The sequence below is a fragment of the Furipterus horrens genome, unplaced genomic scaffold, assembly GCF_987537825.1.
Source record: "Furipterus horrens unplaced genomic scaffold, mFurHor1.1.pri manual_scaffold_4, whole genome shotgun sequence".
Classification (NCBI taxonomy): Eukaryota; Metazoa; Chordata; class Mammalia; order Chiroptera; family Furipteridae; genus Furipterus; species Furipterus horrens.
In genome coordinates, this window is record NW_028327174.1 from 6,546,548 (window position 1) to 6,572,499 (window position 25,952).

The 25,952-nt window shown below is 58.5% G+C and overlaps 1 protein-coding gene across 2 annotated transcripts in view; it reads right to left on the reverse strand.

Moving 5' to 3' along the window:
* The window catches only part of MGAT3 (beta-1,4-mannosyl-glycoprotein 4-beta-N-acetylglucosaminyltransferase), a 29,685-nt gene extending 7,250 nt beyond the window's left edge, over positions 1 to 22,435 (reverse strand). The window contains exon 1 of one of the 2 annotated variants that reach the window (XM_090272402.1): positions 22,303 to 22,435. The gene's annotated coding sequence lies outside the window, so the exon portion shown is untranslated. Of the gene's footprint in view, positions 1 to 11,958; positions 12,021 to 22,302 lie in introns of those variants that run through there. The other variant, XM_090272403.1, reaches the window with a different exon arrangement.
* Between the last annotated feature and the right edge of the window lie 3,517 nt (positions 22,436 to 25,952).

The following is a 25,952-nucleotide window of genomic DNA, read 5'->3' on the forward strand; positions in this document are numbered from 1 at the left end:
ACACCCCAGTCCCTGCCCTGGTTGGACTGCACTAGCCTGCAGGCTGTGGAGGGGCAGGGCAGGGCAAGGCCAGAACTAACTTCCCAGGCAGCAGTGAACAAAGGCCTTAGCAGGCAAGAAACTCAGGGAGGCAAGTCAACACCCTGCTTTATGCAAAGGGGGCCCTATGACCCCACCGAGGTCATAATGACCCCACTCCCCTCCCCTGGCCAGGCTGGCTCTCAGGATCTGGTTACACCTGGCCTGCTCTGCCCTGGGGAAGACACTCACCAATGCCTGCTGCCTCCCTCTGACTCGCTGGGCCCCAGCCTAGTTTGCTGCTGAGAATCATGGAACTGAGCATGTTTCTCTCATCACTTGGGCTGCTAGGAAGCTCTAAAGGGCACCAGGTCAGCCCAGAGCACATCAGTGCCTCATAGACTACATTTCTTGGGACATCTTCACTCACAGCTTCCTGTATTTTTTCAACTCTTAACTCTTCTTGGCCTGATTCCTTTTTATCTTCTCTGCATGTATTTTGATAAGTGCTTCAAATACATTTTTTGACCAAGAGGCATATAAGTAGGAAACGGAATAAATAAGCATTTGGGAGCTGGGGTCTCACTTAAGTCTCAACCATCCTAGAAGGTCCTTGTAACGGCTTTGTTTTTACAGATGGGGACATTGAGACTCAGAAAGCTGATGAGGCTTTCCCCAGTGACAATAAGTAGGGGGGCCAAGTCAAAACAAACATAAGTTCTATCCCCAAGCCAGCCCCTGTATCCCTCCTTAGAGCTAAGATCGTATCCCTCCCCAGTGTGGGTGGCCTGGTTATGGGCTAAAGCCATGGAACCAAACTGGGCCCCAGCCAGCAGCCTTTCTGAGTCCACTGTACAGCTTCATGGAAAAACCTTCAGGTGTGACCATAAAGCTGATAGTCACTGAGCACAGTACATGCACGACTCCCTGCATCCTTCCAACACAACCCAGGTACTCCTGTTATCCCCATTTCAGAGGTGAGGAGACTGAGGCCAGAGAAATGATGTAACTTGTTCAGTATCACATAATTTGGAAGGATCAACTCAATAGTGGGATTTAATCCAGTGGTAAAGTTGTTCTGAGCCCCTTCTATCTGCCAAGTTCAGCCCAAACAGTGATCAGTGAAGATAATCCAGTAGATGGAACAGCCGCTGTCACATTTGACCCACATGACACCCCACAAGAGTGCTCACCCACAAGCGTATCATCCATTCATTCAGTAGCAGCTCCTGGCGAGCATGCCGGGTGCCACAACCCGTGCAAGGCCCCACCAGCACAGGAGTCCGGGCAGTGAGACCCCGTTCCCAGGAGAATGAAGCGTGCTTGGGGTGAGCGGGAGAAGGGTTGGTTATCCACTAAATAAATGAGTAAGTGATACTGTACGTTAGGAAGAGTCATGCTCTGAAGAATGAAGCAGGGTAAAGGGGAGGAAGGGGGCAAGTTCCGTGACAAATGGGGTTAGAGTAGTCCTCACCAAGGAGCAAGACTTGACAGTAAGGGTGCAGGGGAAGAAGGTTCCAGGCAGAAGAACAGCCGGTACTCAGGAGGAACTGCAAGGACAGCAGACCGGAGGGGGATGGACGGGCCCAGATGACGAAGGGCCCGGGGTTGCGGCTGGAAATGTGGCTGTCACAGCAGAGCTCTGAGAAGAGGGACATGACCTGCCCTCAGTTTGAACAGGCTCACTTGGGACGCTCTGTCGAGGAGAGACTGTTTTGAAGGGCAGAGCACAGCGAGCTCTCAGCCCGCTTCCTGACTGCCCGCAGGGAGCGCTGACTGACCAGCGTCTGCTGAGTTCACAGGGCCGCTGTGAACACTGAGTCCTCTCTGAGTCCAACCCCCTCTGTAAAATGGAATGTGATCATTCCTGCCCAGCCCACCTTCAGTGAGACACTGGATCAGGGAGGACTGTCCCCAGTCTGTCCCCTTCCCGATGCCAGCCACGGTGGCCTCACCTTCCCTGCTGTCTTTCTCCGTGGCGGCCAGACCACAAGCTCACAGGAAAGAACCTGGAGGTGGCAGGTGCTCAACAGGAATGCCCTGCGTGCCCTGGGCTGCCTCCAAGCATTCCCCATCACTTCCATGCGCACAGTCTGGAACCAGACCGCCCAGTTCCAATACTCTCCCTTTACTTATCTATACACATATTCAGTAATAACCCATGTAAAGTGCCTAGCACATACCAAGTGCTCAGTTAGCTTGGCCTCTTCTTACTGCTACTGCCACTCCCCAGCCTGGCAGAGAGCAGAGAGCGCCTGGGCTGTGGCAGGAGCAAGGGCAAAGGCTCAGAGTGTCCTGGCTCAGTGCCGCAAGGAGCAGAGTGAGGGTCTTAGCAAGTGGAGCCTGGACAGAGCCTGAGCCTGACTGAGGCGTGGGCTGGGAAAGGAGGGAAGAACTGTGAGGCTCTCTGGGAGCCTCCCTAGCGGGAACCCCCGCATATTCTGTGAGCTGCACCCAGCCCCAAGGGCTGGGGTCTCCCATTTGAGTGAAGGTGGTGGGGGATGGGCCAGATACTTCCTGGTAGCCGCATAATCATGGACGAGGGAGGCTGAGGCTGGCCCTGATGTGGGATGGCTGCAGGATCAGCCAGCCCTGGGCCTTGTCCTAATAGCCAGAAGGTCTCAGCTGAGCAGTTTCTTCCTTCCCTCCCTCCCTCCCTCTTCCCCCTTCTCCCCTTAGGCTCTGCTTGGAAGGCTGATAGAGGGTGGAACTAGATGAGTGCAAACCCCATGACACAGCCATGACCTCAGGGATGGGGGTCAGGCTGGGTCTAGTGGGGGGTCCTGGCCAGAGAGGAGACAGGTGCTCCCTGGAGGCTGCAGGCTGTGACCTTGGAGCTGACCAGGCGGGCAGCAGCCTCCCAGGTGCAAACAACCCTGATGGCTGTCACGGGGGTGACGGGAGGCGCCCATGGAGCTCTCCGTGGTCCTGAGCTTGCCTGCGCTGACCAGGGTCCTAGCTCAGCACTGGGTGTGCCCCCAGGCGGCCTCAACCTGGCCCCTGCCAGCCTCCTCCATGGTTCAGAGCTCATGTCCTCATGCCTGCTTCTCAACCCTGGTTCCTGGTCGCCTCAGCTCTAGGACAGCCTGGGAGCACCCAACTCTCAAGTGGGAGAAGGGGCCAGCTGTGGCCTGTGTCCGGGAGGGAACAAGTCCAACCTTTTTTTTAAAGATTTTATTTATTTAATTTTAGAGAGAGGAGAAGGGAGGGAGCAAGAGAGGGAGAGAGACACAGATGAGTGAAAGAAACATCAATTGGTTGCCTCTTGCTGGGGACCTGTCCCACAACCCAGGCATGTATCCTGACTGGGAATCCAACCGGCGACCCTTTGGTTTGCAGGCTGGCGCTCAATCCACTAAGCCACACCAGCAAGGGCAAGTCCAACCTTTAGTAGGTGCTCAAGGCACTGGGGTCAATCTCGAAGGTCAGCCCTCCCTCTGTCTCCACTCCTGGGCAGAAATCTGCCCATCTAAACCCCCCAGCCTGAGAGCACCTTCAAATGGCCCTCACACCTCTCTGAGAGTCCATCTGCTTAGAAGGGCATCTTGATTTTCAGCTGAAGTCCACCTCGCTGTGCTCACCTTCTACCCCACCCCAGCCATGTCCCACATGACCCGAGGGCTCTGCCCATCTCCGTGAGGAAGGCAGGGGGTGAGTCTAAAAGGGAGACAAAACACTCCCTATCTCATAGGGTTATTGTGAGAATCAAATTACTTAATCCATGCCAAGAACTAGTAACCAGGCCTAAGCATACAGTAGGTGCTCAGTAAATATTGGCTTCCAGTGTTACTGGAAGTCAGGAGGATTTGGTTTGAATCCCAGCACTATAACTTATTAGCTGTGTGTCCTTAAGCAATTTACTTAGCCTCTCTGAGCCCCAGTCTTCAGATGAAGAAGGACAATGTCACCCTCTCCCTTGCAGTCCTATGGAACTGCCCATTCCAAGCCCTTGGATAATGCGGTTCCTTTCCACATGAGGTTTCATGATCCTGCATGGAGGATGGGCAGCGGACGTGGCTAAAAGCAGGACAGATACCAGAGTTCTGGCAAGACGCACAAAACTGACGCTGCAGTTATTTATTCACCTCTCACCGTTTCATCCACTCCTTCGGTTCATACCCATCAGGCAGGATCCTAAAGGTCGAGCCTACATGCAGGGGTCGCGCTATGGCCAGCACGTTATCCAGGCTACTGGTGAATATTTACTGAGACCTCACTGTATGCCAGGCGCTGCGGCTAAGAGGGCTGGAGAGCAGTCAGGGCCCGATTCAGGGAGCCAACAGTGGAGGGGCGCAAACGTATGTATGTCTCCATCTTGTTGGTGAGGAAATGGAGGTTCCGGGAGGTTAAGGTACTTGCTTAGCCACACAGCACTAACGGGAACGGAACAGATGGAACTGAGACACGCTACCCCCGGGCACCCTGCACTTGCTAACAGACAGGCTGGGGGCCAGCCGGACTGCAGACTTGGGGTCCTGCCCCAGGCTAACCATGAATGGCCTGGGCGAGGCCGGGTCTGGTGTACCGGGACCCTCAGTCCCCAGGAACCCTGCTCTCCTGGCACTCTGCAGAGTGAGAGTTGGCTCGTGGGGCCAGCCCTGGCCAAGGACTCCCTCTGTGCCAGGTGACTATGGTCCTTGTTCACCACAAGGCAGCAGCTGTCACAGCCACGGTTAAGGAAACTAAGGCCCCGAGGAGAAAGGAAGAGCCTTATTCATGTTAATGCGACGGCCACCACTTATCACATGCTTAAACACATGCCAGCTGTTGGCTGGGTTTTATGTATATTTGACCCTCACAACCACCCCTGGAGGTAGGAATTATTATTATCCACATTTTACAGATGAGGAAACTGAGGCTGGGAGGGTAAAGCAACTTGTAGAGCCCTCCTCTGATCACCTCTACACAGCCACTGCTCTCCAGGGCGTGAGACCCACACAGCTCCCACTTAGAGGCACTGGGGCAGGGTGCGGGTGAGGCTGACCTTGGCCTCAGACCACTGAAGGCTCTGCGTAGGGCAACAGCGTCGGCCTGCGCCTGCGGAGGACTAATCTGCTAGCTTCCAAAGCTGTCCGGTGACGACGCGCTCTTTGACGGTGTAGAGGTCTGGGCCTCTGCTGGCCCACCCACCAGCCACTAGCCACATGTGGTTACTGAGCACTCGAAATTGACTGGGGCAACGGAGACACTTACAGTTTAAATAAGAGTCAGTTTTAACAGCCATATGCAGCTAGTGATGACCGGATTGGACAGAATAGGTTTAGACTGGACCAGGGTGAAGGAAGCCAGCCCAGCGGGAGTGGTGGGCCAGCACGTGGGAGGAGACAGTGGGAGGAGCGGGGAGCACTGTGGGGCCCAGCTGTGGTGCAGGGGGGCAGGAAGCAGCCCAGGGCACTCAGCCTGGGACACGGGGCAGGGTGAGGGACAGTGCTGAGCTGTTGCTGAGGTGCTCCTTAGATCCTGGACAACGGAGGGAGCGGGAGAAAGGACACAGCCCTGGGGGGCACGTAACATCCCAGATCAGCAGGAGGATGGGCTACAGTGGGGAACAGACCGGGCTCTGTGGGTGGGCGGAGAGAGCAGATCAGCTCTGGGCTTGGAGCTAGGGTGAGGCAGGGAGCAGGATGGCAGATGAGGTCCTCACGGAGCTCAGTCCAGCGGAGGGACAGAGGACAAATGAGAAAATGGGCCTACAGAGCATGCCAGGCATCAGGCAGGGCCTCCAAGAGGACATTTCAGCCAAGGTCCAAGGTCCAGCAGGAGCCATTGCAGAGAGTGGGGACAGCACCCCAGACAGTGGGCTGAGGGCACAGAGGCCTGTGTGTTGGGAAACCCTAGTGCCATGTTGGGAACCCCTAGTGCCATGTAGCAAAGTGGGGGGCCCTGAGTCTGGCAAGGAGAACATGGGTGGCAAGGACACACCCCTCACCTCAGCGGCTGCTTGGGCGCAAGCCCGGCCTCGCCACCTCAGCGGCCACCCTCTTGGGTCTGCAACCCCGATGCAGGTAAACCCTCTCGCTGGGCAGGGCTGGGAGCAGTGGGCCTGGAACATTCCTCCCGGGAGACAGTGCCTCGATCATCATTACCTTCTTCTGGGCAGCTGGCACCTCCTGAGTGTCCCCGGATGCCAGACGCTGCGTTTGCTGCCTGCCTCTGCTTATCCTCACGGTGACCGGCCAGGGAGATGGGAACAGGGGGCGCTGAGGGACCCGCCTGAGACTCAGCTCACAGCCACACGCCACTGCTGGGCGTCCTCCCTCAGGACGTCGGCACAGGGTCTAGGCTGCCGCCTCAGCCTCGCCTCTCACCTCTGCCCAGGGCCCCAGCAGGAGCCAGTGGGCCTCCCGGCTGCAGGGGCCCTGGGGAGCTGCGCCCGAGAAGCCCCCGTGTCTGAGGCGCCCCCGTCCGCCCCCCCGGGCCGCCCTCCATGAGGCTGTGCTGCGGGGATTGACAACCACGCCTCCCAAAGCCAAAGTCCAGGGCTCCTTGAAAGGCCAAGGGAGCCCAGAGCCCCTTCCCATCCCCCCCACCCCCAACCCCGGACTCCAATGGCAGCAAATCACCCTGGACAGGGGCCTGTTAGGCCTCCAGTAGCTTGAAGGGGATCAGGTGCTCTAAAAAGCAGAGAAACCTGAGGTAAGGCCTGGCCTTCAGGAGGCTCTGGGGAGCTGAAGCCCCTCAGGGACCAGGGCTCCTGCTCTGCACTGCAGATCCCTGTCCACAGCCTCCTGCTCCAAGACGTTTTTCCCAGCTCTGCTGGCTGGAAACTGAAGAGACGAATGAGGGAGGGTCCCACACTGACTGCACCCACCACCCTGGAGGTTCCCGGTGGCCTCCTGTTTGATCCTGGCTGCATGGCCTGGGACCCCCAACCCTGGTGCAGGTCCATCCTTGAGCCGCCCTCTGCAGCATGCTCTAAGGCCTTCAGCTCCCTTCTCTAACCTGACCCTCGCACCAGTCCCCGTCACTAAGAAGTGACCGGCCTGGCTTGCCCCTGGCCCGCCCTGTAAGGGGCAGGGTGCGTATGTCCTGAACCTAGGGCCTCCTGCTCCCCACCACTCCACCCTGCCTCAGTCCCACCTGGCTCCTCTCTGGGCCCCTCCAGGCTCCTCTCCCCTCCCCTCCCCTGACCTGGAGCTTGCCTCAGGCCCCAGGGTCGCAGGCCACAGGTGAGGCAGTGTCCCATCCCAGCTGCGCCAACGAGCTCCACACCCTGTGCCTGGCCTTTGTGGCTCAATGGCAGCTGTTTCCTCCCTGGGGGCGGTCCCCCGTGCCCCAGGCCCAGGGCAGGCAGCACTTGGGTGGCTCTCTGAGGGACTGATCTTGGCCGGGCCTGGTGCCAGCTCTGCCCTTTCCTGGGCTGTTTTCCTGGCTCCACCTCTTCCCAGCTGAGTCACCTAACCTCTCTGGGCTTCAGTTTTCTCCTCTGTACAAAAGGGTCACCAAGCAGCCCTGGCTGGGTGGCTCAGTTGGTTAGAGCATTGTGCCATACCAAAGGGTTAAGGGTTCGATCGCCAGCCAGGGTGTGTATGGGAGGAAACCAATCAATGTCTGTCTGTCTGTCTGTCTCTCTCATTAAAATAAGTAAACATACATTCAGGTGAGGATTAAAAAAAGGGTAATCAAGCAGCAGTGAGCGGTACCCCGCCCCACAGGAGGCGCTCCCCAGTGCTGGGTGCCTGGGATTTGGGTGCCCTCGAGGTTCCCATGCCCAGGTGAGAGAGCCCCTCAAGTGTCCAGAGCTCGGTGAACCACGTGCCCATCTCCCCTTGAAGCCTCCCCATCTCCCTCTCTGGGCAGGTCACCCTGAACTGCGCCCTCACTCTCAAGGGCCTACTGGACACTCTCACTAGGACACAGATGGGAGACAGGCGTGGGGTGCACATGGAAGAGCTTGAGGTCAAGCCCACAGGTGGGGCCCAGTGTCTCAAACAGAAGGGGCCAGAGGCCTGGGTCTTGTTAGGGCTAAAGACCGACAGGCTGCCTGCGCCGTGACCTGCTACCTGTGTCAGGCCTTGCTAAGTATGCTACCGCCAGTGGTCACGCAGGACCTGAGCCACCACCTGCGCTGAAACAAAGAGGGTCTGCGTCACCCACCGCACACCTGATCACAAGGTTCCCCACTGTCCGAGGCAACTGAGGCGTAGCCCGCCGACGTCCTGCTGAGAACTAGTTACATCCCCATCGCCCCTTCCCCTCTCCCTTCATCATTTCCAGGAAACAAGGACCATAAATCTCCTGACAGCCATCCCTAATCAGAGGACATTGTTCTTCGCAAACACCTATACCCTGCACAACTGGAACCAGCGGGCAGGGTGACTAACCTCCCTGGGGGTCTGCTCCACACCCTTAAAAATCCCTCTACCCTGCCCTGGCTGCTGTGGCTCAGTGAGTGCCGGCCTGTGGACCAAAGGGTCGCCAGTTCGATTCCCAGTCAGGGCACATGCCTGGGTTGCGGGCCAGGTTCCCAGAGGGGGGCGCGTGAGAGGCAACCACGCAATGATGTTTCTCTCGCTCTCTTTCTCCCTCCTTTCCCCTCTCTCTAAAAATAAATAAAATCTTTAAAAAAACAATCCTTCTACGCCTTCCCTTTGCGCTGCAGTCTGTTTGGACTCAGCCCGCCTGATCACAGTGTCTCCCTTCTAATAAAAGCTCTTAATTGGACTTTTCTGGCTCTGGTCCTTTCTTAGCCTCCTCAGCTACCTAACAAGTCTGAATCCTGACTCTGTCCTCAGAGAACACAATTATTGTCCCGTACAGCAGCGGTCCCCAATGGTTTTGGCACCAGGGACCAGTTTCCCCACAGACGGAGGAGTCCCCGCGATGGTCCCCCAGGACTGGCACTCTCCACATCCCCATAGCTTTCCTGTTCTCTCCTGGGACACCACTCAGGGTCTGCCTTGATAGGGGAGTTATGGCCACTGGTGTGTCACCTCCCCCGGCAGTTACTAAAGATCTAGGCGTGGGGCCAAGCCTAAGGATGGAGGGAAGAGCAAGACAACCCACCCCACCCCCCCCACCCAGGAGCTGGAGATTCTGTGGAGTCATTAATGCTCCCAAAGGCTAGGGAGAGCCGCACAGGGTCCTAGGAAAGTTTGAAAGAGGGGCTGCCAGCCCAAGGGCAGGCGGGGGGAGAACTTGCTGGAAGAGTTTGTTCACTTGGTAGAAAACGTGGGAAGGGCATTTGGTCGAGGGAATGCCACGAGCCAGAGCTTAGAGATGTGAGTGCCTGGTTTGTGTTGAGAGATGGAGGTGGGGGATGGTCAAGCACTGCAAGTGGCCTCAGTGAGAAGCCAAATGAAGAGAGGGCAGGGAGCCAAGGCCCAAGGGGGGAGGGCAGGACCAGGTGGAGAGGAGATGGTGGGCCACACCTGCAGGGAGCTGGCACTCTGTCCTGACCGGGCTGGAGTGACGCTGGCTGGCTCAGCCGTCCACCTTCCAAGGGTGTGTTCAGTGCCCCTGATGTGGTCAAAGCTGCTTGACCCACACTGCTGATCCCTTTTCTGTGGTAGCTGGACCCCCCTCAAGCAGTCAGCTTTCTGAGCCTCAGTTTCCACATCTGTCAGTGGGGGACTCTTCCCCACCGTTGGGGAGAGGACTGCACAAACTGATGCCGTAGGGGGCCTGGCACCTGAGAAGTACTGGCTGCTGTGTTGGTATTTTTACCTGTAAAACTGGGTGGGGAGCAGAGGAGGCGGGGCCCAGCCCAGCCCATGCAGGCTTATCGCTCACACGCTATGGAACCCGGAGGCACTTGTACCTCCCAGCCACACGCCCTCCAGACCAAATAACCCACCCTTCCCTGTCCACAGAAGAGAAGGCAGTGAGCAGGTGAGTCCAGGGGGCTGGAGGCTGGGACCAACTCTGTCCTGCCTCGGTTTCCGCATCTGTGGGCTGGGGGTCAGGATGCCCACCTCCCGGGCTCACTGTGAGGAAAAGCAAGGCCAGTGAGCAGTGAGGTGGGGGCTGGGTGCTTCCTGCCTTGACAAGAGCAAGAGCAGAAACTCATTCCTGGGCCCGGCTGTGCAAGCTGCCCCCCCGCCCCCCACCCCGCCCCAGCTCAATCCCTCAGGAGGCAGAGGAGGCAGGAGAGCCGGATTCAAATCCTGCTGTAGCCTCTCCTCAACCCGATGTGTGACCAGGTCACTTCATATCCCCGGCCCCTCACTCCAGGGAGACTAAACAGGGTGACATCCAAAAAGCCCTGACCTACACCAGTCACCTGGGCTCCTGAGCTGCGGCCTGTGCGCCCCTGTGCACACGCCTCACCATGTGCCTGGTTGGGGGCGCTCGTGCAAGGCCTGTGGGCACCTCCCTCCAAAATGTTCCCAGGACCGAACCTCCATCCTCCTCCTCACTGGCCTCCCTCCTGCCTCCCCCTTTTTAAAAACTCTGACTTGAAATTCTTAATTGTTGAACAATTATGAGGCCCTGCATTTTCACTTGGCGCTGGGCCCCACGAATTCTCCCTACAACGTTCCCAGCGGGCCACGTGTCCCCTGCTCAGCATTCCCTAGAATCCCCCCCCACCCCCAACCTCACACACTCAGAATGAAACCCAGTCTCCTCTCCTCTCTGTCCACAGGCCCTGTCAGGTTGGTCCCTGCCTCTTTGCTGACCTCACCCCCTTGTCCACTCAGCTCCAGCCAGTCCCTGCCTTTCTGTCCCTCCCACACCCCAGGTCCACCGGGCTCAGGGCCCTCGCACTGGCTGTTCCCTCCACCTAGAATGCCCTTCCCTCGGACCTCCACATGCCAGCCACCTCCTCCCTTGCGAACCAGCCAGCTAAAGTGGCTGTCCCCTCCCCAGGGCATCTGCCCCACAGCACTCCTCACTGCGGAAGCTGTCTGTCTCCTTGTTTATGTGTTAGTGGTCTGTCTCCCCCACCCACACCCCGCTCACTCGGAATGTCAACAACAGGAGAGCAGGGTCACTGTGGGCCTTGGTTACTGGTCACTGCTGCTCCCCACCCCCGGACAAAGCCTGGCCTGGATACAGAGCTCCATAAACAGCTGCTGAATGACAGCGGAACTCTTATGAGAGCTGATAATGGATTCTGAGTGAAAAGTACTGTCTGGTTTGGGGGTGCCCGCGGCAGTAGGCCGGGCCACTGTGGGCCCACACTAAGCAGGCGCTCTCGCCTGCCCCGGAGGCCCAGAGAAAGCCCCACTCTCTCAGCCCTGCTGAGATCAGCACCGTCCTGCGCAGGCAGCCCCGGCAGTGCCAGCCCCTCCCTCCAGGCTTGCCGGTCCTCCAGGGACAATATACAAAGGGCCACTTCAGTGCAGAGCCTCAGCTCCATCACCAACCCCTAAGGCACGCCCACCCCTCCTCTGTCCTCACGGGGCCTTCCCCAGCACAGGGCCACAGAATCAAGCTAAGCTGGAGAGGCTTTGTCCCATGCATTGCACCCTGGGGCGTAGGGTGGGGGGTGCCCCCATACAGAGTGGAGGCAAAATTGGTCCCCACGTACCTGGCGGCACCCCTGCAGGCACACCCCACGTACATAGGGTAGCAGGGGTGGATACACCTGGGCACTGAGAGGCCTGAGTGTCAGCTGGGGTAAGGGAGGGGGAGCAGCAGTCCCAGTGGGATCTGGGCCAGGCCACGGGAGCGCCGGGGCCTGTGCTCTGGTCAGTTTCAATCCTGCCTGGGACCCTCCGCTGCAAAACGAGGTGCAAATAGTCATTCCAACCAGCTGAGTCCATAGCCTGTGACCTGCGCTTGATACTCAGGGACGCTTGGACAACTTCGGGGATTCCCAGTAGTCCCCCTCTTGGGCCCTCCCAGCATTCCTCCTTTCGGGCCCGTCAGTGATGGGCCATCCACTCAGCCGCCCACTACACCAAGCCCCGTCTATTCCACGTCCCGTGCTTCTCATATTCCAGCCACCTCCCGGCGCCACTGTCCCGTGCCCGCTGCCCCACCATCAGTGATCACCTGGACAACAGCAGCAGCCTCTCTGAAGGGCTCCCAGGCAGGTTCTCTATGATCCCCAAGAGCCAAATAAAAGCCACATCTGACACTGCCTGCCCCTCCCACCTTGGAACTGCTGACCCCAGGATAAAGTCCAAATCCTCCAGGAAGCTCCACGTTGGTGTATAATCTTACAGCCCTGTCCCCGTGCCTGTCTCTGGTGGGGTCCGCCAAACTGCACTTCCTCAGGGCTCCCTGACCCTCAGCCACCACCTGCTCCCCGACTATCCCTTACTCTACATGGTGGCTGTGCTGCCATGTCCCCTGGGTTTCCCCAGCCCCAGCCTAACACAAAGAAGGTGTCAGCCTCAGTTTGTTGAATGAATAAATGACCCTTCACCAAATCCATACACCTGTACCCTTCAGTAAATGCTGCTGGGCTCTCAGGCCCGGTCTGGGGCTTGGAGAAGTGGCCTCAGGTCCTAGTCCCGCCTGTAGTGCAACCTGGGCTCACACCCCGCAATGAGCTGGTTCATGTCCATGAACCCCCAGGGTCTCTTCCAGTGGAGGTGGGGAGGGGAGACCGGAAATGACGTCAGCCTTCTGAGTCCTCCGAGCCACATGATAGCAGATGGCCGGGAGGGCGTATGGGAAGGAAGGGGTGGGAAATGAAGCAATGACTCCCAGTGTTAGGGTCCTCTCCACAGCAGCTCATGGCTATGTGCCTGGCACACAGTAGGTGCTCACCCAAGTCACTGCCGAGTGCAGGAATGAGTCTGAACTCTGGCTCTGCCACCCCAGCTCTGGGGCCCAAGGCAAGAACTTGACCCTCTCCCAGGCTGTTTGCTGGGACATAAAAGGAGAGGCTGGTCTTCAGAGGGATTTGGGGAGGTGACGAGGCTGCCCCTGGCCCAGAGCCTGCAGCTCCTGGACCTGGGAACCTGAGCGCCACAATTAATGTCGTGCTGGGAGTGGTCTGGGTGGGGCAGGTGCACAGCTGGTTGGCTCTGCCACTTTGGGCACCTGGCGAGCCTCTGTGGAGCTGAAACAATCACCCCTTTCTCTTTCCCTCCCCAGTTACTCTCTGTCCAGCCCCGCCTTCGAGGACAGAGGCTCTTGGGTCAGGACCCGATTGTCCCCACTGGGGACATTCAGGAGGCCCCCACCAAGAGGCAGGGAACACCACACAGGGCTACAGGTGCTGGGACCCTACTCCTTAATATCATGGGAGTCACCAGTCTGTTATGGCCCCATTAATTACTTAGTCCTTCCCACCTGCTGCACCCAGTGTTCCAAAACAGGCCCTGGGTGCGCAAACGTCCCACTGACTGTGGGGAAGGGGACAGAAAACAAGGCGGCGGCAACAAACCCATCCCCACAAGGTGACCTCATCCCAGGAGGCAGGTGGCCAGGCTCCCACTGACCTCCTGGGAGGCCCTGGGCACCCAGAGCCACACTCCTTCCCAAGTGCTGTGCTCCACCTGAGCCCATCCGCATAGTCCCACTTCACAGACGAGGAAACTGAGGCTTGGAGAAGGGACATGATGTGCACGGCCAAGCCCCAGTGGGCTGCAGGGAGGGGGCTGTCAGCCTGGCCTGGTTCGGCCGAGACCACGAGAGCACCTCCTGCTCACCAGGACTCAAGAACCACCCCCTCCCTCTGGGCCTGTGGCGGACATCAGTGTTCCATGTTCCGGAAGGCCCCCAGTCGAGATTTGCTGCTCCACTTCCCCCTTGAAGTTCCACATTGCAGCTTGTCTGCTCTGAATCAAGGCCTCCTTCTTTCTAAGCACCGTGTTGCAGTGTCTGGGCCCCAGGTTCCCCTCTCACAGAAAGTTCTGCAGCCTGGAGTCCGCAGCCTGCCCCCGGGTTCCGTGCTCCGTGTTCTCCAGCCAACACGCTTGCTCAGCAGGGCACTGCGTTCTCCGCCCAGCCTCCTGCCGCGGGGCTCACAGCCACCGCCCCACCAGCCATCAGGGGCACTTCCGGGCAGCAAGGAGGGCCAATGTCCATGTGGGGTCCCAGCAGGTGGCAGAGCAGACAGAATGCTCTTCCGCACCCTTCTCCCCTGTCTCTGCACTGCAACAGCCTCAGAGACGGGCATTTCCCAAGGGCAGAGGGCACCTCCCTCAGGGCCAGGGCCTGGCACCCCCTTGGTGGGCACTCGATTAACACTTGCTGAATGAATTAACCAGGCATGCCCGAGGTTCTAGCCAGATTGCACACGGGCTCAGCCTAAGGGACATGCATTCATACACGACAGGGATGCTCAGCTGTGTGCACGCACGGGTGTTGTGCACAAAATGCTCACAGGGAAACACAGACACAGCTCACCCTCAAGTGGGCAGTACTGTCCACGCCCCTGGCACCTAGCTCAGCCCCTGGCACACAGTAGGCCCTCAGTGAGTAACTGCTGAATGAATGAACGAAGGCTCTGTAGCAGGTAGAGTCAGGGGCCGTGGGAGAGACAGAAGTTGAGTCTCTACCCAGGATCAGGGCTCAGCTGGGATTACAAACATCATTACCACAGGGGAGAACTTGACCACGTTGCGGGAGGGCCGCTTCAAGGCAGAGGCGGTAAGGAAGGCAGTCAAGGAGATGCAGCACCCCCATGGGCACTGGGGGTGATGGTGTCACCCACAGCCCTGGCGCCACTGCTGGCTGGGAGGAGGGGCAGGAATGGCTTCGGGAGGAGGGCACCACCTGTGTGGCGGGAGGCTGGCTTTCCAGGCAGACACAGGGCCTGGCACCACGAGGGCTGGAGGTGGGCAGAAGAGGACCGTGTGCAGAGAACAGCAAGGTGGAGCGTAGGGTGCATGCGGGGCGGAGCGAAGGCCAGATGGGCACCACAGGAAGGAGGTCAGAGGTTTGAACTGAATTCAAGCAGAACTGCATCCCAGTAGCCCCGGGCCTGGCCACTCACTGACCCAATTCCTGGGAATGAGACACATGCAACTGACACGCAAGCTGTTTGCCACAGATGCGCCTGTTCTGGGGGATGTGCTGGGGGCCAGACAACTCCCACTGAAGACACCCCCAGCTGGGGCCTCTGGAGACCCAGCCCAGGTGGTGAGCTGGCTGTTCTCAGGGCCCGTTTCCTTACCTCTCTCCTTTAGAATGTAACTACCCTTTTGGTTATAAAAGTTTATTATACATCCTAGAAGATCTAGAAATCACAGTGAAAGAAACAGAATGGTACGCACCGTCCCGCCACCTCTCGCGCCGACATTCTGGCCTAAGTGCTCACAGACGTTTTTCCCAGTGCACCTTACGGCTGGAATTAATTATCAACACGGGTTTCCTGCCCACTTTTGGGCAACGTGCACTCTCTCTAAGGAGTGTTGTCCTCCACACTGGAGGACCAAAGTGCCAACTTGAGTCCTGGGGACTTTGCCCTTTTCGGTTCCTTCTCATCCCCACCCCCACCCCCCACAGACCTGAACCAGATCCCACTGAGAAAGGCTTCAACCTGGGACAGGACAGGGCAGGGAGAGGGGTGTGTGCAGGTGGGGGGTGGGGGGTGGAGTGCAGCCCCACAGCCCTGGGCTCTCCTCCTGCACACCATGAAGGGGATCCACAGCCACCCTCCGTGGCACTCTGGGTCTGTCCCAAGGGCACAGGCTTCAACGTTTTCTTTGTGAAATGGGTAGCTCCAGCTGGCCACTTGGCCTCAAGGCTCCCAGCCTGGCCCCTTCTCTGGGCAGACATGACAGTCACCTGGGCTGCACTGCACCTTACAGTTGCTTCCAAGAGCCACACCAGGAAGCCCCTTGGTCTTTCCCAGAACTCCAGGGCTCTGTCATCCAGACAGGACTGGCACAGTAAGCTCCACTGATGGCCCAGATGATCTCCCCCGAGTCCTCCCAACCCAGTCCTCTCTCTTCACTCCACTGGCATGTCCTACCAGGCCCTCAACAGACCTGCCCTGCCCACAAGGTTCTCACATCCTGTGGGGACAGACAGAGATCCCCTTGGGGTGGGCATCAGGGAGGGCTTCCTAGAGGGGTCTTAAAGGATGCCCAAGAGAGGAGGGGAAGGGCATTCTGGACAGAGGGACAGCACCTGCCAAGGCCCAAGGGGAAATACAGTGCCCAGATTTCTAGTCTGGGTGGGGGTGCTGGTGCGTCACCCTTCCCACATGCCAGTGTCTAGAGGCGGCAACTGGGGTTTCTGTCACATTCCCCACCATGGTGGGGACAGGGCCATGGCCTGTGCTCACATGTGGCCCCAAACACTCTGGCAACAGTGACACGCCTGAGGAGGCCTGGTCCCTGAACACCCCTAGGAGGGGGTCTGCCTGGATGCCCTTTAGGGCCAGGCCCTGTCATTTAATGACTCTAATGGTGGTCATTCTACGTGGCCAAAACCTACCTGCCAGGCTCCCCTGACCCTCCTAGCCGTGGCAGAGCTTCATGCTCTCTGCTCTTCACCTTGGGGAAGCAGGCTGTGACCTTGACCCAGTCACCCACACTCTGTGGGCCTTGGCTTAGAGACCGAAGACTGTCCTGGGCTGTTCCGAGGACCAGATGGGGCCAAACTGTGTGCCAGCCTGAGCTTGGGCCTAGCTCTGCCCCCACTGGCCACGTGGGCTCCCCAACACTGACTGCTTCGGTTAGGTCTCCCACCAGCCTGGGTAGGCGCTCTCCTAACACCGCTCTGTCCTACAGACGTGGGGCACCCTCCGGTGCAGGTCTTCTGACCCAGACTATGGGCAAGGGTGAAGAGCGACACCGCCGAGCCACGTGAGAGCCGAGTGAGCTGGTGGGTGTGGAAGTGCTTTGCGAGCTGCAGGCGCCACGTGGGCTCATTTGTGCCTTTGCCAGCCAGGCAGACTCTGCCTCGAAGAACCACCTCCTAGCCGTATGACCCTGGCAAGTCACCTCTCCTGCCTGAGACTATTTCCGGTGGGATAGGAATTACTTGGGCACCACTGCCGATGGCTCCTGAAACACGGACATGAAATCACACAAAAAAGCACCAGCGCCTCGTCAGGAAGGCGCCTTCCCGAGCTTCCACCTGCACCAGCCACACTGCCATGTTTCCAGAAGAGGCCCCCACCTGCCACTCTTGCTAGCACCATTCAACAAATAGTTAAGAAATATTTACCGAATGCTTCCTCTGAGTCAGGCACGGTGCCAGCACCCAGCGCGGCCAGTGTGCCCAGCCCAGGAGCCCAGCCCTTCCCTTGTCTTCGGCAGCCCTTTCTGTTTCCCTTCCCCAGCCCCCATCTCCCACTGGTCCCGATTCACCCAGGCAGCACGGAGGGCAGCCACTAGGGACTGATCCAGAGCACTGAGCAACCTCTGGGCAAGGGTGGGGGTCCACAGCCAGCCGGGATGTATTTCCCACAGGAGACCACAGCAGCAGGTGCTCCTGGAAAAAAGCAATGGGGGTACAGGGTGGGGGGAGCATGGGGCAGAGGTCCAAAACACAGGCAGGACTGAGTGACAGGGATGGGGATCCCAGGGAGCAGTGGGTCTCCTAAGGCAGCCTGGACCCCATGGGGCCAGACAGAGGTTCTTGGAGTCCACAGGCCTCTAAATTCCCAAGGCAAAAATTTTAAAAATTGGGTTTCCACCCTCCCTCCCATGTTGGAATTCTAACTCAGCAGGGTGGGAGGGGCCTGGGAAATAGGTACTTTCCTCAAGCTGCACAGGTGAGGCTGAGCGAGGTTTCTGGAGGCCCCACAACTATGGGGGAGACTGGAGGGACACCAGGGCCCAGAGGAAGGTGACCTGCAGGCTGCCAGGGCACAGGTGAGGTAGTTGTTTTGGGCATCCAAGTCTCAGAGAGTGGTCCCCTCTGGGTGACCAAGGGGACCGAGATAGGCAGCCCTGTCTGGGATCCTACAGGCTGGTGACAATCCCAGTCCTACCCAAGTCCCAAGCCCTGGGCCCCAGGCTCCCTCAAGCTACTGAACAGGGAGAAACAAGAGTACCTACCTCTTGGGAAGTTAGGAGGCCTTCATGGGATAATGCAGACAAAGTGCTTGGCCCAGCGCCTAGCACACAGTAAGTGCTCAATAAATAGCAGCAAATCATTATGACTGGGAGGCTGAGGTGGGGAGAAGAGCCCAGAAAGTCACCTGTCACGGGGTCTCCGTCAACCAGAACCCAGACGCCTGCCTCTGCCTCTGTGCCCCACCCACACTGCTCGGACCAGGTCTGCGCTGCTCCTTTGGGGACTTCCGGACAGGGAGCTGGCCGAGGAGAGCAGTCGAAGGGCAGGCCCTGAGGAGGCCTCAGCGCCAGCAGCCAGTGCCCGCACCCTGCCCCACCCACACCCCCAGGGACTCCACTTCAGTGGGAACCAGTGTTTAGCCAAATAAGCTCTAAACCCCTAAAACAACAAAGTAATTAGGCATGTACACAATTCCTATTGTTCCAATTTTATTCTTAAGAGAAAAAAAGTGAAAACAGGTGAGGAATTTTCACTCCAGGGACCCTGTTAACCTCCCGTTTTATGGGCCAGGCCTGGGGCTCCCTTGTGGGCCCCATTCGAGACCACAGAAGGGTGTTGCACCACCCTGCCATCTGGCCTGCTTCTAGCCACTAGGAGGCTCTCAGCCCCTCCTGAAGCCTCACTTCCCCTTCTGGGAGATGGGGACAGGCAGGGACCCTGTAAACATGCCGCCATGGCCTGAGGCTCCGTTCTGGAGGGCCAGTCTCCCCGATCAGAGATAAAGAAAGGGGCGGGATGGACGGAAGGGCAGGACTGCTCCCTTGGGCTGAAAACCATACATTCATTCATTCATATTCCTTCATCCACTGGAGCTCCTGCGGGTCTGTGGAGCTCACAGTCTAGTGGGAACCTCTGATAAAGAGACAGGGATGGTGCTCTTCGGACCCCCATCAAGGAGACCAGGACTCACACAGGCTTCCCTACAGAGGTGATGCTCAAGCGAAGACGTGCAGGATGGGTCAGTGCTAACAAGACACTGTGCCACAACTTCCCCATCTGCTAAGGGGATTATCACGGTACTTTCTGTCGCAGGCTACTGTAGAGATTCAATAAATGTCAGCTATTAATACTTTTATGGGTAGGCACACGCGAGGGGCTGTAAGGCTGAAGACAACAGTAGAAAGGCGAGAGGCTCTGTGTGATTTGGGGTGGATGGCTGGCACCGTGGAGGAGGCTTTTAGTGGGTGACAGTTTCAGGGGACAGAAGAAGCGGTGTGCAGAGGAAACATTGAGGCTGAGGGAACAACAAAAACAAAGGAACAGAATCTGGGCTTGGGACCTCTCTGGGTCACATCTGAGAGCTTTGTTAAGCTAAAGCTTGGGGTCCAGCAAGGCCATTGTGTGCAGAGGCCCAAGGCCAGGCCAAGATCAAGGGGAGCCCCTGGGAGAAGAGGCTAAAGTAAGAGAGAGGCAGGGTCAGAGGTGTGAAGCCCCAGGAAAGGAAGACCCCAGCCCTCCATTCCCTCTTGCGGGTGCTTATTCAGGGTGGTCTCTGGCCCCATCCTCAGCCTGTCCAACGCCTGCCCCTGTGAGCCCCTCTCCGGTACAGTGTGGCCTGGCAGCTCCCCAAATCCATCTGACCGACAGTCTCTGGGGCCTTTCCTTCTTGTGCGAACATCATTTATTAAGCACCTACTAAATGCCTGGGTGCTTAAGCTGGTGTGTAGCTGCTTCCATTATGAAATGGAGCTGTTGGCAGCTTGCAAGGGAAGATTTACACCACGGAAACAGGCCAACCCTGCTCATCAACGGCCAGGCGCCAGCACACACTGCCCGCTGCCCTAGCAATGGACACACAGAGACAGGCCCCTGACCATGGGGACTCACAGACAGAGGAGGATAACAGGGATGTGGAACACACGTGCGCATGGCAGGCTGTGTAGTCTCTGAGGGGGCAGGGGTGGGAATAGGGAGATTCCTCCTGGAAGGAGGGTAGCGAACACCCACCAGAAACTGAACCAAACTGTTCAAATAGCAATAGTGCACACTGTTCCCATTTTAGGAAACTGAAGCACAGTCCACAGTCACAGAGTAAGAAGTGGTAAGGCTAGGACTTGAGCCTGAGCCATCGATCTGGAATCCTTCCGTTTTAACTTCTGCATCTGACTGCCTCGCGGCGCAATTATTGCAACTCTCCTTCCTTCCCTAAACTCAGGGCTGGGTAGACCTTGGGTGCTCAGTGGTACCTGCTGCCCAACTAAATTCTAATCTCCTGAGGGCAAGGCCTGCATCCTCTCCACCTGGCTGCCTGGCGCAGTGCCCCTCACAGGAGGACATTGTGTTTGTTGACCTGAGTGTCTGAAGAAACTTCTGGAAAAGAGCCTGGTCCCCATGGGGTGGATTAGAGCTGGCCGGGAGGGGGTGCACCATGCAGTATGGGGAACAAAGAGGCTTTGGCCTTGGAGTGCATAGCAGGGTCCCTTGAATGCCATGGCTTGGGGCCAGAAAGTGGTGGGGCCCCAGAGGGGCAAGAAGAGGCTGTCTGCAAGGACAGTCCTGCCCCCAGCCACTCCTGATTGCTTCTCTCCTCTCCTCCTAGAAGGAGGACGTGGACACTCAGTTCCCCCAGCCTTTGGCTCCCTCCCAGTCACATCCAGCCCGCACATGATCCTCACCATCACCCTGTGAAGTGAGCCTGGCCTGCCAGCTGGCATCGATGTCCCCGTTTTACAGGTAAAAATACCAACGCAGCAGCCAGTACTTCTCAGGTGCCAGGCCCCCTACGGCATCAGTTTGTGCAGTCCTCTCCCCAACGGTGGGGAAGAGTCCCCCACTGACAGATGTGGAAACTGAGGCTCAGAAAGCTGACTGCTTGAGGGGGGTCCAGCTACCACAGAAAAGGGATCAGCAGTGTGGGTCAAGCAGCTTTGACCACATCAGGGGCACTGAACACACCCTTGGAAGGTGGACGGCTGAGCCAGCCAGCGTCACTCCAGCCCGGTCAGGACAGAGTGCCAGCTCCCTGCAGGTGTGGCCCACCATCTCCTCTCCACCTGGTCCTGCCCTCCCCCCTTGGGCCTTGGCTCCCTGCCCTCTCTTCATTTGGCTTCTCACTGAGGCCACTTGCAGTGCTTGACCATCCCCCACCTCCATCTCTCAACACAAACCAGGCACTCACATCTCTAAGCTCTGGCTCGTGGCATTCCCTCGACCAAATGCCCTTCCCACGTTTTCTACCAAGTGAACAAACTCTTCCAGCAAGTTCTCCCCCCGCCCGCCCTTGGGCTGGCAGCCCCTCTTTCAAACTTTCCTAGGACCCTGTGCGGCTCTCCCTAGCCTTTGGGAGCATTAATGACTCCACAGAATCTCCAGCTCCTGGGTGGGGGGTGGGGTGGGTTGTCTTGCTCTTCCCTCCATCCTTAGGCTTGGCCCCACGCCTAGATCTTTAGTAACTGCCGGGGGAGGTGACACACCAGTGGCCATAACTCCCCTATCAAGGCAGACCCTGAGTGGTGTCCCAGGAGAGAACAGGAAAGCTATGGGGATGCGGAGAGTGCCAGTCCTGGGGGACCATCGCGGGGTCTCCCTGGGGTGGCGTTCCTGCCCACACCCACACTCCTTCTGGAGCATCTTGCAGGGCAAGGAGAGTCACCCGACCTCAGACCGCCAAGGCTGGCTGAGACCCATCTCTGCTTCTCCTGGAACCAGAGCTCAGGCACCCCGTACCCCTCGTACACCCAGACTCGCTCTCCTCCCCACCTCAGGTCCCAGAGCTCACTGCCGGCAGATATTTATAGCGCCCTCCCCCAGCCAGGTTCCCTCCCCTGCCCTGGGCAGTGCAGCGGAAAAAGCGAGAGCCTCCCCCCAACGGATGCGGTTCTCTCCCAACCCCCCCGCCACCCCCCACCCCCACCCCCGGCTAGGTCCCCGACGGCAGCCACAGTCCCGCTCCCGCCCAGCACCCCGACTGCGCCTGGGCCTCCAACGCCGCCGCCGCAGCCCCGGGTGGGGGGGAGGGGGTGGGGAAGGCGGGCGCTAAGGCCTCCCACTCCCCGCCCCCCGCGCCGCGCTGCGCCGGAGGTTTGTGGGGGAGCAGGGCACAAAGCACGGTTCAAGCCCGGTGCCTCTGGGACGCCCCCCGCCTGGGCCGGGGAAAGAGGGGTCGAAGGGATGAGGCTCTCCCTTCTGGGGCCAGGGAAAGCTCCTCTGAGCAGCCGGTTGGGGGAGGGGGCGCCAGAGCGCCCCTGCATCCCCCCCACCATCTCAGCCCCCCCACCCAACCCCCCAGCCTCCCGCTCCCGCCCCCGGCCCGGGCCCCAGAGGTCACGCTCCGGGAGGGGGCGGTGGGAACCACGAGCAGGGGCGCCGCAAGCGCGGAGAAGGCGGCGCAGAGATGGAGGCGGAGGGCCGGGAGTGCAAGATGAAGGGTCTGCGGCGCGGGCCCCCAGGACACCAGGGTCAACTCACCCATCGCCTGCTGGGTCTCAGCAGCAGCGGCGGCGGCGGCTCCGCGGCCCCCGGGGCCCCCGGCGGGGAGATGCTGGCGTCCACCGCAGCCTCTCGCCCCATCCCGGGCTCCAGCGGCGGCGGCTGCAGCGGGCGCCCGGCATCGCAGGCTGCGCGGCCCCGGCCCGGCCCCGATCCCCGCCCCTTGCCCCCACCTCCACCCCGTCCCGCGGGCCCGGTGCGGCCGCCTCGCTGCACCCCGAGGCCGCGGCGGGGACCCGGCAAGCGGACGGCGCGGGGGAGGGCTCCGCGGGAGGCGCGCTGTGGGTGCTGAGGCGAGGCCCGAGCGAGGCGCGCAGAGGTGCCTGCTCCCGCCCGGTTCCGGCGGCTCCGGCCCCCGCCCCGCCCCCACTGCGCCCCCTCCCCTCCGCCGCCAGCCGGGCTCTGCTCGCCGCGCCGGGCCCGGGGGCGTCTCGGACCGAAGTCTCGGCCGCCGCTGCTCCGCGCCTCCCGCGTGTGCGATCAAATGTGTGCGTGTGTGTGTGTATGTGTGTGTGTGCGCGCGCGCGCGCCCCTGCCCGTGACCGTGCGTGCGCCGGCCCACGGCCCGGCGCGTCCTGTGCGGTGGTGTGTGTGCGGTGGGAGGCGGGGCGGGTCAGGGAGTGTGCGCTGCTGGCGTGTGCTTGGGTCTGCGGGTCCGGGTCTGTGTGTGCGTGGACTTGTGCGCCTGTGTTTTACAGCGCGCGTGGAACCGTGTGACCTACAGTGTGTCCCCGAGACTGTTTCGGTGTGCGCGGCTGTGTACATCCGCTTGTACCTGCACGGTGACTGTGTGCACACAACTGTGACCGTGTGCCGAGGGGCCTCTGGGTCTCGCGTGCCTGCCTGGCCCCGGGAGGCCGAGGAGAGCTACACCCCTCGGACGCGCGGAGGCCCGGTCCTACCCTGCGTTTCGGGCACAGCGCCGGGCCTGTTACCCTGTACAGACAGGTCTGTGTGCCCTTGTGCGTGGCCGCTGCACACCTGCCTGCGGCCCCACGCCCTTGGCCTGGCTGGATCCTTCCAACCCCCTCCATCCACGCACAGGTCCAAAGCCGCGCGCTGCGTGCCTGCTCTCCTTCAGGCCTCACGGGGCTCCGGGTCGCAAACCTTTCCACTCCCGCGCCCCTCGGGTGAGCGGAAGCCCGCCTGTCCTGCTCACCTCTTGAGCCTCGTCTCCGTCCACTCCTGCGGCTGTTCTCCGAGCGCCCCCATTTCACACTCCGGCCCCTCGTGCTCTTGCCGCGAGCTCCAAGGTGGCCTCAAGCTCCTCGCGCTTCCCGCCCTTCCCGCCGTTCCTTCCGGTTTGGGGGCTCCGTCCAACGGTGACTTCCGCCCGTGTGTGCAAGGTATCCTGGGTAGGCACCAAGCTCCGCTGGGGGCCGTCAGCGAAGGTGCGTGCGGCGGGGCAGGGAGACCCCTCAAGGCTCCGTCGTCGCAGGAAGTATCCTCAAGGGCACGCTGGGCCTTGCTGGGCCTTTGGAGCTGGGGCTGGCCTTCCTGCTTAAGGGGCCCAACGGCCCCCTCCATCCATCCTTGCCAAGCAGCCAGAGCGACCCTCCAACACTCTTCTTAACAGCACATTCTCCCCGAACCCTCGAACCCTGGCGGGGTCCCACCTCCTTAGCTAAGCCCTGTGCCCAGGTGGGGAGAAGGCCCTGTCCCCTTCTCCGGCCTCAGCGCCCACTGCTCCCGTTTCCCTGGAGGCTTCCTCTAAGCCAAGAATGGGCAAACTATTGTCTCTAAGAACCAGACTAAATATTTTAGGTTTTGCTGCCTATAGAGTTTTGTCTCAGTTACTCAGCTCTGCCACCTTAGCACAAAATCAAGACTATATGTAAAGGAATGGTCATGGCTCTGTTCCAATAAAACTTTATTTATGGGCACTAAAGTGAGAATTTCATATAATTTTCACATGTCACAAAACATCATTGTTTTGCTTTCCCCCAACTATTTGAAACTGTAAAAATTATTCCCACCCTGGCTGCTGCAGCTCAGTGGCTTAAGCGCTGGCCTGTAAATCAAAAGGTCACAGGTTCGATTCCCAGTCAGGGCATATCCCTGGGTTGTAGACCAGGTCCCCAGTTGGGGGTGAGTGAGAGGCAACTAATCTATGTATCTCTGGTATGTTTCTCTCCCTCTTTCTCCCTCCCTTCCCTTCTCTCTAAAGGAGTAAATTAATAAAATCTTTAAAAAAATAAAATAAAACCATTCCCAGGTGGCTCTGCTCTTAAGCACATCACTGCACTTTGTACCATTCCCACAACTCACCTGCTTCAGGAAGGTAGAACCTCCCCAAGTCCCAGCCATTCTACCCCTAAAATAGCCACTTCTTTTCCCCCCACCTACTCCACCGGCTGACTCTCAGTCCTTGTCTTTCCACCTCCCACGGATCCCTCACTACTGCTCATAAATGCTCTCCTCCAGTTCTCCATGACTGCCTGGGAATTCTTGCCAGCTGGAAAGGGCCAGCTCAGAGACACTTCCCTTGCCCCTGACTTCCCCAGGAGAGTCTGCTGTCCCTCCCCCTGCCTCCTGCGGCAGCATGGGCATCCCTGGGACTATGAGAGAAACGCTGTTTCAGGTCTGGCTCCCCACAGGGGGTTGTTCTGGGCATTTCAGAAACCTCCAGGCTGGCTCCAGAAGGGGTTCAGAGGGAGCCTCCCCAAAATGTGCCACTTGGGCGTGTGGATGATTTTGAGCTGAAGGCAATCAGGACCTAGAAGACTCAAGAAAAACGTTTACCTCTCCCTTAATTACCTAAAAAAATATAAATGGGGGCCTGGCCCAGAAAGAGAGATGATTTTCTATTTGAATGATCTTGCTGTATGGAAGGATAAATATCTAAATGCAAAACATCTGCTCTTCTCATCCTGTGAATTACCCTTCTGCCCTGGGAAGCCTCCATTCCCTAGCTCAGAATGGCAGATAAGTCTCAATTGCCCAACTCCTTCTTGGATCTCATATTCTTATGGGGGCCCAGTATGTATGTAATTAAGTTTGTTTTTCTTCTGTTAATCCACTTTATGTTAATTTGACCAGCAAAAGAAGCAAAAAGAGCAGAATAAAGTATTTTCGTCCCCTACACCCCCAAGCCCTAAGCTGGGCATAAATGATCATATCCCTTAATTTTCACAGCTCCCAGCAAAGTAGAGGAGGTGAAGTGACGAGCTCAGGGGAACAAAATGGGGGAGCCCTGGAACTGAGACTTAATCCTAGGTATGTGGGGCTTCCTCTTCTTTACTCTCTTTGCTGGAATGTCAGGGCAATCTAACATTCGTCTGTCTTCTAGTATGTTCTCTTTCTCCCATGAGGACCCCTGCTCCCCCCATAACTGTGAACCCTGTAGGTCTGGAGCAAGGCCTGAGCCACAAATATGTATTTTTGGTCTTTGCAAATTGTTGATTGATTTGGGTGAATAGATAATAGCCACACCATGCAAATTTAAAAGTTACTGAAGAGTGTCCAAGACCAGGAAGTAAGCACCCCAGCCCCTGCTTCGCTTGGCTTTTTGTCCTTTGAAAATTGTTAAGTGATTTGGGTGACTAGATAACAGCCGTGCTGTGCAAATATGAAAATTATTGAAGGGTGTCCAGTAAGACCAGAAGGAATGCAAACTTCCCGGCCAAGGC